The following is a 12,087-nucleotide window of genomic DNA, read 5'->3' on the forward strand; positions in this document are numbered from 1 at the left end:
TTGATTTCTTCATTGCAATCAATCTTCACAAATAAATCAATTATTAACTTTTGTGTTGTTTCAAAAAATCTACACACATATTAAAAGATTATTACTAAATTCTTCCCTTTTCCAACTTAATGTTTGTACAGAACCAAAACTATAACTTAATGTTTTAGTCAAACAAACATCAAAACAGTTTGAATGCAGAAGATATGAGGATACAGACATTAAAGTGATTGGCAAAATAAAAAAAAATGTAAACAATGTCACTTTCTTCAATATTTCTTTTTTTTTATTTTGGAAGAAAGCAGTTTTATATAGCAGATTAAATAAAACATGTTTTTTAAAATTAAAGTCTAGAGAAATAAATTCATCAAGTACATTAAAAATGTATTTGTTTTAAATTCTAATGCTGAAAATACAAATATTTATATATAACTCACAAAATCAAAGGCTTATGGAATTATAAGTAATTTTTTATTAAAACATTATGGTTATACATAGTAGTTGAGTTCATCCGGACAAACTCATATAGGCGTGGAAATCAATAATTGATTGTTAAGAGTGTGAAGAGTTTCTGTCTGAGAGCAACAACTCCAAATTTTCACCCATTTTGTATTTTATGCTAATGTTCCTGTCATCAACCAATGTATTTCATTATATCTTTTCTGATGTTTCAAAACCCCTCTCTTCCACATGTTCCCACAAACTGTCCCACAGTATACCACAGACCAACAACCAGATGGATCTAGGATGTTCCCTATGGGCCGTGTAGCAGCAGCAGTCATGGAAGAATAGCAGCAACAAATAGTTTTGTTTGTTTTGTTTACCTCTAGATTCTATTTGAGTTACTTTATCACTCATTTCGTTTCTATCATAGTTCTTTGATGTAAATTTTTATGTTACTGGAATTATTTTAATTCTAATTAGACTCCCAAAAAATTTAAAATAAGGATATGCAATTATTGAATATACAGCAAGAAATACAAAGGAAGGAGTTTAGGATGGATTTAGCAACTTAAAAATGTCAATGAGAACATCATCTTTTGCGATTCCTTTGTCCTTCCATTCTCAGTATGTTTGTTTCCTTCTGAGAGTTGCTTCCAGTGGTCACAACATTGTCCACTGTACATTCATATGCCACACCCTCCTCTGACAAAATCTCAAATCTCTCTTAGTATGACTAAGGAGGAAAATTGTTTGCTCAGGAGGAAAATGATTCACAGAACTACTGCCAACTTGTATGACTTCTTGGATTTCTTCAGCCATATTAAGCTTCTGCTCTAAATTAGCCATTGGGAAGGATGACTAGTGTAACCAAAACCCTTCTGATTTGAGAAATATTCATTGTTTTCTGGGGTTGGGCCGATGCCTGCTGGGCAAATGCCTGCTGAAGAAATCCTGTGTTTTTTCACCCAAGAGAAAGAGGTGAGTTGTTGCTCAGGTTATATATTTATTCTCACGTTCTGTTAGGATGCACAAGGTCTCTGGATCCAAGAACAGATCATTACACACAATCCCCACAGGATAACAGGGTGAGAGCCTGATGTTACCGTGTGCTTGTAATAAGAACCTTGAATTTATGAGACTCAGAGGTTATATTGGGCAGTTGTCTCATCTGTCCCTCTTTCTTTGGGGAGAGAGAGCGAGCCTTCCTGGAAAGTTAAGGAGATCTGTTCCTGGGAGGGGATGGGCAAGCTCCAGCCTGCTGATACTGGCATGTTAGTGAAACACTCGAGGGGAGATGAACTTTCATCTATCTTCAGAGCATGTTTGCTATAGGTCATCTGTTGACACAACTGTATAGTGATGTTTGGTTCAGAAAACTCAGAGCAAGCACAGAATGAAAAAGAAAAAATTTGGATAATTGTGGTCCAAACCATGTCACACCATGATTGTCCCTGCTTTACATATGGGATCAACAGATTTCTGCCCTGACAAGGGACTAATCAGGTTAACAAACCTCTGCTCAAGCCTACATGATTTTGACTCAAATATGATAATTCTTTCATGAATACCAGAATACTTTTGGTAATGTGTGGCTAGGCAGAAGGAAAGAGAGTAGATAAGTGGATTCTGGAATTTTAAATTAAGATACCAAATTACTTGGTCATTGTAGATATAAACTAACTCATTGTTTGATATCTTTAGTTCTTTTTCAGACTCCATTGGGAATCTAATCATCATTTGTAATATTGAATACATATGAAAATATATTCCTGAAAGCAAAGAATAAATTAGGTTTCAAAACTACCTGTTTCAAATCTACTGACAATGTATAGCCTTTCTCTCTTAAATATGACTTGAGAGAATACTTTTGATTATGAAATAAATTCCCTAATTTATATTAGTATAAAGAGACATTTGTTGAAAAAACTGTCACTAAATGTAAAATATTCACATGCAACCCAATTTTTCTGCCTTTAAACATGGCTGCCCTCGGTTATTTAACATAGAAACTCCTACAGATATTCGTGGTCATAAAATGAAATATTGGAATTCTGTTTTTCTAATGAAAACTTAGGCAATTTGAAATGTGTGATAACAAGTAGAATAACACAAATTGACATATTGTTCAATCCTTCATAGCTTCTGGGATTTTGCCCTTGGTAATTCAGACTGTACTGTGCTGACAGTTTTTTAAGTTAAAGAGTTTGCTTTTGCTCAACTTGATGCCTGCTATTATGTGGAAATATTTTTCTGAGATTACTGAAAGTTACTTTTGGGTTTTCTGTTTAATTTCTAAGTATAACAAAGCATAAAAGAATAAAATTAGCCCATTTCCTATTTCCAGCCTTGTGCCTAGGTAGGAATGTAGCCAAGGCTGCTCCATGGAGAACTCCAGAGGCGGCGGGCAGGCTTAGGCGGTGGGCTTATGCCTTGGGAAGCAGGTGTGAGGGGCCGAGCCAGCCCTGGACCTATTTGCCTGGGCTCCTGACACTGTGGCTCCCTGTCCTTCCTGGGTTGTCACCTTTGTCGTTCAGCCAACTCTTGTGACCTTGCGTCCAAGTTCTCCAAAGTTTGCGTCTCTGAAGCTTTTAGGTCTATCAACACTGGAGGAATGGCCTCTTTTGGGATCTCAGCTGGCCAGGCTGTGGCAGTGGTCTGGGATAAGTCATCCCCTGTGGAGGCTCTGAAAGATCTGGTGGATAAACTTCAAGTGTTAACTGGTGATGAAGGCCAAGTGTTGGTGGAGAACATGAGCCAGCTGTTGCGGTCTGCCCAGGAGAAATCCAGCTTTGACGTTATCTTGTCAGGTGTAGTCCCAGGAAGTGTGACTCTGCACAGTGCTGAGGTTTTGGCTGAGATGGCCCGCATCCTTCGGCCTGGGGGATGTCTTTTCCTGAAAGAACCAGTAGAGACAGCTGTAGATAAAGATAGCAAAGTGAAGACAGCGTCTAAACTGTGTTCAGCTCTGACTCTCTCTGGTCTGGTGGAAGTAAAAGAGCTGCAGCAGCGGGAGTCCTTGAGTCCTGAGGAGAAGCAGTCTATCCAGTGACACCTGGGCTGCAACAGTGAGAGCCTGCTCTCTGTTCAGATCACAGGCAAAAAGACAAACTTTGAAGTGGGTTCTTCCAGTCAGCTTAAACTTTCTATCACCAAAAAGTCTCCTTTGGTGAAACCTGCTGTGGACCTTGCCACTGCCAAGCTCTGGACCCTCTCAGCCAATGACATGGAGGACGAGAGCATGGATCTCATTGACTCAGATGAGCTACTGGATCCAGAAGATTTTGAAAAAAACAGATCCTGCTTCCCTACGGGCTGCTTCTTGTGGGGAAAGAAAAAAGGGGAAGGCTTGTAAGAACTGCACCTGTGTCCTTGCAGAAGAACTAGAAAAGGAGAAGTTACAGGAACAGAAGAATGCCCAGCCCAAGTCAGCCTGTGGAAACTGCTACCTGGGCGATGCTTCCCGCTGTGCCAACTGCCCCTACCTTGGGATGCTAGCCTTCAAACCTGGCAAGAAGGTGCTGCTGAGCGATGGCAATCTTCATAATGCCTAGGAGGACCCATGGACACATCTGCTCTTCCACCACCTCCTGTCCCTCAGATCCCACCACTGTGGCTCCTCCCACCTCCTTGGACTCTCTGGCTCTTGGTTAGAAATCCCTTTTTAGGGTGGGTGTTTATAGACAGGGAAGCTGGCTGTGGGTGCAGTGGTGTGTAGTGCTGCTGTTTGTATCCAAAGACCCAGGCTTGGTGGCCTGGCTTCCTGCAGCCGGGGCCTGTTTCCTCATCTAGTGTTAGGAGAAGGGAGCCTGCCTAGAAGAGGCCCCTCTCCTGGTGTTACAGAAGCACTGACCAGACACTCTCTAGCCCAGACATCCTTGAGTGTCTGGGCTCTGAGAGGAGCTCCAGGCCCTGCCCCTGTCCTAAGCTCAGCCCTGCCATGTACCTGTCTTCCCAAGTTGGTGGTTTACTTGATATGCAGTTTTAGTGACGAGTCAACTGTCTCATGTCTTAACACCAAAGGAGTCACTCACAGGTTACTGTGATCCCATCCCATGTCTCTCTACCCCTTCCCCCCCTCACTTTAGTGTTGCATTTGTGTCCCTTGTCGTTTCTGTTCCTCTATAGGTATGAAACTTGCATACTTCTGTGTATCCATTGTAAAGAGAGGCTCTGTATGTGTGTGTGATATCTGTCACAGACATCCATCAGTAGGGACCACAAAACTGTCTTTCTGGAGGAACTTGGTGTCTCCCCACAAATAGGGCCAGTGCTGTACTATGAAGTATGGCCTCTCTCCTCTACTGTGGAAGAGTCCAGGTTAGTAAGAATTTGGAGAGAAGTAGGAGAGCACTCTAAACCAACTGAAGTCTCTGAGCAAGAGACACCTTTATTCTCCTCATGACCCACCTACATAGATCTGGAAACCAATCTTGCCAAAGATTGGTTTACAGTTGGTTAAAATCAGTTTTATTACTTATTTTTTTACTTAAGGAGATTGTGTGGATTTAAAAAGTGTTGATTCTCTCAGCTTGCTTTTGCTTACCCTGGTCCACACTGCTGAAGTTATGGCTATGACTAAATTCTAGCTGGATTCCAAATCCTTTGTGGGAGGGAGAGTTTGGAGACAACCATTGGCCCCTTCCCTGACTGACCTTGAGTTTGAGCAAGACCTGTGAATGCACTAGAATCTCCCTTCTGGGATTAGGTGAGGTTTTGTGGCAAAAGTAAAAGGATTTTGCAGAGATAATTAAAATCCGGATGGATTTAATGAAAAGGAAGATTATCCTGAATGAGCCTTCCCACAGTTGATCCTTTAAAAGAACTGAGAAAAGGAAGAGCTTTCCTTACCCGCCTTGTAAGAATCAGCATGACAGTTTGAGAGGCCCATAGGGCAAGAAACTCCTAGTGCAGACAAGTCCCCAGCACATAGTCCTCATGAAAATGGGGACCTCAGTCCTTTGGAAGAACTGGAGTTCCAGGTGAGAGCACAGCCTGTGATGCCCTGATAGCAGTCTTTGGTGCCTGGACCTCATACAGGAACTGAGAATAGGGCTGGGATGTAGCAGAGCACCTGACTGCAATGCGTGAGGCCCTGGGTTCCCTCCCCAGCACTGCAAAATAAAACGGGTGCTTCTTTGATGCTGGAGAAGTTGAATGAGAAGATAATAAACCAGTGTGTTGAGCAGCAAAAAAAAAAAAAAAAAAAGAATAAAATTACAAGTTTTTAGGGAGAAAAGGGAGAAAGTAAAATAAATAACCAAAAATCGTACACATGTGTCACCTATTTTTCTCAAATTAGACATAATGAATAAGATGCTATTCATGTACAGTTGGTTAAAATCAGTTTTATTACTTATTTATTTACTTTTACATATCTGTATTTTATATAGTTTGCCTCAGTCTGGCTGGGCAAAAAATAACACGAGGCACTTGTAGATTCAAAACAGGAACTCCTTTATTGCCTGAACTCCCTCAAACGCCCTTCTAGGAACACCACCAACTGGAAATCCCTCCTCCGGAACTTCCCCAACCAATGCGAGAACTCCAAAGTAGGGGACACCAAGGCAGACAGCAGGGGTCTAATATACAATTGAATGCACAGCTTAACATAACCATCATCATCTCAATGGCTTGCTGACGTCACCTCTCAACCACTCCCTTCTGGCAAAAATGCCATGCCTCATTCCAACTGGGCTGTGGCTCTCAGTATCTCCCCCCTTCTGTTTAATTAAACATCAAGCATGTGGTTTAGGGATCCTGCCTGTCTTAAGTTGTCCAATACTACATATGGTTCTTACTCGTCATCGGATGAGCTGACCTCAAGGCCTCAGTTTCCTGTCTTAGGTTGGTACCATTGTAATTGGATCTTACCCGTCATTGACTAATGGTCCAGCATACAGCCATACTTGTGGATAGGCTTTTGCACCAGTGGGGGGGGGGGTGAGGTTCTTTACCTCACCTCTGTTGGCCCCCAAATTTGGCCTTGGTTCCAGTGGCGGGGGTGAGGTTCTTTGCCTCACCTCTGTTTGCCCCCAAATTTTAGCTGAATGGACCATCATAAGCAGAAGGGCCGAGGATACAGAAATGCCACAACACCAAGCCAATTGACGGCTCCTTTGGAAAAATCATACCACCGATGACACCATCAGCAAAGATACTCCAGCACTACCACAATTCGCTGCACTAACAGATAGTTCACAATGCATACAAGTGATACATAGTCCAGGCAAGTTCTACAAGCAGTTCAAAGCTGACTAATCTATCAATATGTCCATTTCCTCCCAAAGTAAATTGACTTCTAATTTTATTCCTTAGTTACAGAAGCAAATTGTTGCTTCCATATGGATGGAGCTATGGTTTATATCTACAATCTCTCCTGTTAATCTCTCCTGTTTCTTATTTTTTCAATAGAATATCCATTCAATTTGCCATGTAAAGTACATTTATTGGCACTTGCAATAAGTTACATGGCTAATTATATGGATAGATATATGTATAATTTTCTATGCTTTTCATAAACTATTTCTGGCATGTTAACATTTAATACATGATAGCAGAAAACATTAAGCATAAACTTTTCTTTTGTTATATGTTGTAACATGAAGCAAATGTATTTATTTTATTTTACTCTTTGGTATCAGAGATTGAACCCATTGGTGTTTTAGTACCACACCACATTCCTATTTCTTTTTTACTTTTTATTTTGGAACAAGGTCTTTCTAGGTTGCTTAGGGACACACTAAATTACTGAGGATGACTTAGAACTTGCAATCCTTCTGCATCAGCCTGGAAGTTACTGAGATTACCAGGCATTTGCCACTGTGTTCTGTAAGCAAATGTATATACATGTGGTTTTGTGATGGGCAGCACAATGTTTTCAAGTCAGATGAAGTGTGGCACAGGCTTACCTATCTCTGTATCACTGCAGAGGCAGAGGAGACTGTAAAGTGAGTATAAGGCTTAAAGACTTTTCAGTCATGACCATTCCCTTTTTTTTTATCTTAAATTTTAATTGTTTCTAATTTTATTAACTTATGTGTCTATAGAATGATACTCCAAAATTCTAAGTTTTTCTATTGTTATTTCTGTTCTCTTGTTTCAAAATTTCCTTTTTCTACACCATATTCTTCAGACATTTTAGAATTTTATTCTATAACAAAATTAAGATTTTAATGCATTGCAGAATGTATACATAGCTATAAACCAATTAAACTTTGATTAGTTGCTTTACTGACTAAAAGAAACAAGATCCCCCCTAGAAAACCAGAAATTAAATTATCAATATTCCTTAGACTTTCATATGAATTTTATTAACATTTTTACCATAAAAATTATTTACTAAGCTAAACTTGCCTGTATTTATGAATAAATTTACTTCAAGTTTTATATTAAGTACTTGCAAGTGCCAATAAATGTACTTTACATGGCAAAATGAATGGATATTCTATTGAAAAAATAAGAAACAGGAGAGATTTTTCCTTCTAGATAAAAGATCCAAAGTGTAATCCATATGGCAGCAACAATTTGCTTCTGTAACTAAGGAATAAAATTAGAGCAATCTTCTAAAAGATAGCTATATAAAATATAGTTATATAAAAGTAAATAAATAAGTAATAAAATTGATTTTAAGGAACTATACATGAATAGCATCTGATTCATTATGGCTAATTTGAGAAAAATAGGTAAAACATGTATACAATTTTTGGTTATTTATTACTTTCTCCTTTTTCTGCCTACAAATTTGTAATCTTATTCTTTTGTGCTTTGTTATACGTAAAAATTAAACACGAAACCCCAAAGTAACTTTCATTTATCTCTAGAAAATATTTTCACATTGGGGCTGGGGTTGTGGCTCAGTGGCAGAGCACTTGCCTAGCATGTGTGAGGGCCTGGGTCCAGCACCACATAAAAATAAATAAATAAAATAAAGGTATTGTGTCCAACTACTACTAAAAAATAAATATTTTTTAAAAAGAAAATATTCCACATAATAGTAGGCATCAAATTATCCATATAACTAAAAATATTCACTAATTCACTAATTAAATATTGAAATATTAAAAAAGATATGACATTTTTATTTACTTTTCTGGTGATTTTTAGCTTAGGGTCTTTTCTAAATATCAATTTTGATGTTGATCCCTTTAACATCACATGTTTCTACCATGTAAATGAACTAATATGCTTTGGTTTTTAGTACAAAGTTAGTATGACACAAAATTCACATTGTTTCAAGTATAATTTTTTATACTATAGTAATGTCATATGGCAACACTAATAGCACCTGAAAAGCAAAACGTAAATTACAAAAAATATTTTAGTTTTTTTTTTAATTTCCATTCAATAAATTACCCCGAAGTTAATTGATAAAGCCTTAGGCACCTTTGAAAGTGAATTTAGAATGTAGTACATTTAGTTTGCCCTTTTGACCCTAAATAGAATAAATTATTCAATCGAAATGCAAAAAGTGGGTGAATGGATTAAAAACCACAATCCAACTGTATCCTGCTTATAGGAGACATCAGTGAAGGGATTGAAGAAGATATTATATTGCAAGCAGAAACCAAAAAGACACAGAGGTTGCTATAGTTATATCATAGGACAGACTCTGGATCAAAAACCATAGAAAAAGACAAAGAAGGCCATTCATTATGTAGTAAAAAGTGGTCAGTTCATCAAGAGTCTATACAAACTGTACCCAATATCTAATAATCTAAAAACATAAAACAAACATCAAGAAATTTAAAGGGATTTATGTAATGCAGCACAATAATCGAAAAGATTTCCAATACCCCACTTTCAGCAATAGAAAGATCAACCAGATAGAAAGTCAGTCAGGAAATTTTGGACTTGAACTAAACCTTGGAACAAATGTACCTAAAAGAAACATACAGAAAATTTCATCCAACAGCAATAATTCTAAAGAATCCATGAACAATTTTCAGACAGGTAATATTTTAGGCCACAAAACTAAACAAATTAAGAAGATTGAAATCAGATAAGTATCTCTTCAGACAACAAGGGCATTAAATTAAAAATAAGCAATAGGATGAATATTAGAAAATTTGCAAATATGTCAAAATTAAACATTGTACTCTGAATAGATTAAAGAAAATTTTAAAGGCAAAAAAAATTTAAATATATATTTTGGAGAAAAAAAGTGATACAAAATATTCCAAAACTTATAGAACTAAGAACAAATTTTAAGCTAGAATTTATAGAAACTCTACCTAAGAAAGAATAAGCATGTCAGATAAATTACCTATGTTACTTATGCAACAAAGAACTAAAAAAAGAAGAACTAACCACAGGTTAGTAAAAAGAAGGAAAGAGTAAAAAGAACAGGAATAAATGAAATAGAGACAAGCAAAACAAAAGAAAATACCAACAAAAATAAGAGTTGGTTTTTCTAGAAAGATAAAATTTATAAACCAATGACAAAGAGAAGTTGATTAAAATCTGTATGAAGAGGAGACATTACTACTGAAAACACATAGTAGATAATTATGCACAATTATATGCCACAAACTGGATAACTTGAAAAAAATTGCTAAATTCCTAGAAAAATATCACCTACCAAGACTGAATCATGAAGAAATCAGAAGTTTGAACGATACATTGAAAATAAGTAAGGGTTTTAAAACAGTCTTAAGAGTCTCACAAAAAAATTAAATGCCAATATCAGATGGCTTAAAGAATGAATTCTACCAAACATGTGAAGGACTAATATTGAATCCTTCTCAAACTCTTCAGAAAAAAAGGAAAAGAGGGATCAATTTCAAGTTCATTTTATAAGACCAAGAATATACTTATATCAAAGCCATATATAGAAAATACCAATAAAGAAAGCTTCAAGTTCATACCCCTAATGAACACAGATGCAAAAGTTCTCAACAAAATACTAACAACCATCTTCAACAGTACATTAAAAGTAACATTCATGATAATTGCCATTCTGACTGGAGTGAGATGAAATCTTAGTTTTGATTTGCATTTCTCTAACTAATTGCTAGAGATTATAAACACTTTTTCATGTCTGTTGATCTATTATATTTTTTCTGTGAAATGTCTGTTCAGTTTCTTAACCATTTATTGGTCAGCTTATCTATTTATTTATTTGTTTATTTATTTGTTTATTTATTTAGTCACTTAGTTAGTTATTGGTGTTAATTTTTTTGAGTTCTTTATGTATCCCCGAGATTAGTGCCCTGCCTGAGGTGCATGTGGTAAATATTTTCTCGAATTCTGTAGGCTCTCTCTTCATGTTATTGTTTCCTTTGCTGAGAAGAGGCCTTCAGGTATAACTCATTCGCTGCTTGTGGCACTGCACATTGGTACAATCAGTATGGAGAGCAGTATGGAGATTCCTCAGAACTTGGAATGGAACCACTATTTGACCAGCTATCCCACTCCTCAGTTTAAACCCAAAGGACTTAAAATAAGCATGCTATAGGAAAACAATCACATCAATATTTATAGCAGCTCAATTCACAATAGCTTAACTATGGAACCAACTTAAATGCCTTTCAACAGATGAAGGAATAAAGAGAATGTGGTACATATACACAATGGAATATTATTCAGCCTCAAAGAAGAATGAAATTATGGCATTTTTAGTAAATGGACGGAACTGGAGAATATCATGCTAAGCAAAATAAGCCAAATTAAACAACAAGAAGAAAACAAAGTGGATGCTGATCCATAATGGGAGGAGAATAGAAAAGAATGAAGAACTTTTGGATTGAGGGAGGAGAGAGGGTGTGGGGATGGGAAGGATGATGGAATGAGTTGGACCTTATTACACTATACACATGTATAATAACACTACAGGTGTGACTATGCACCATGTACAGCCAGAGGAACAAGAAGTTGTTCTCTGTTTTTGTAAAATGTGTCAAAGTGTATTCTACTGTCATGTATAACTGATTAAAACAAATTAAAAACTAAAAAGTTTCATTCATTATGATTAAGGGGAGTTTACCCCTGTGATGCAAGAATGATTCAACATATGTAAATCAATATAATTCACTGTAATATCAGAACATAGAACATAACCATTATGGGCATCTCAATACATGCAGAATAAGCTGATAAAATTCAACAACAGGATGAGAAATCTCAATTAATTCTGTAAAAGGAATGTCTCAACATCATAAAAGCCATGTATGACAGGCTCACAACTAACACCATTCTCAATCGTTAAATGATCAAGGTTTGGCTTTAAAATCTAAAACTAAGGATGCTTATTTTTATCTCTCCTATTAAACCCAGTACTGGAAGTCTTGGAGAAAAAAAAGAAATAAAAGGTCATCCATCAGGAAAAAGTAAAATTGTCTTTGTTTTCTGATTATAAAATCTTATAAACTGAAAACTACATCAAAAAGTTTTCTGACCGATCAGTGAATTCAGTAAAGCTGTAGGATAAAAAAATCAACATAAAATTCATCTTGGTTTATATAAACTAGCAATGAACTATCTTAAAAGTAAATTAAAAGAACAATTTCATCTATTATAGAAATAACAAATGAAATATTTAAAAGTAAATTTAATTAAGGAAATAAAAGTTGAATGTTTTAAAACTGTGGATCACTGATGAAAGAAATTGAAGATGACACAAACAAATTGAATGATATCCCATGTTCTTGGGTTGTAAAA

At 36.6% G+C, this 12,087-nt stretch overlaps 1 pseudogene; it reads left to right on the forward strand.

The window, feature by feature from the left end:
* The first annotated feature begins 3,021 nt into the window (after window positions 1-3,021).
* LOC101967099 (anamorsin pseudogene) lies at window positions 3,022-3,983 on the forward strand (annotated as a pseudogene).
* The last annotated feature ends 8,104 nt before the right edge of the window (window positions 3,984-12,087 follow it).

Source organism: Ictidomys tridecemlineatus, chromosome 1 (genome assembly GCF_052094955.1).
Source record: "Ictidomys tridecemlineatus isolate mIctTri1 chromosome 1, mIctTri1.hap1, whole genome shotgun sequence".
NCBI classification, from domain to species: domain Eukaryota; kingdom Metazoa; phylum Chordata; class Mammalia; order Rodentia; family Sciuridae; genus Ictidomys; species Ictidomys tridecemlineatus.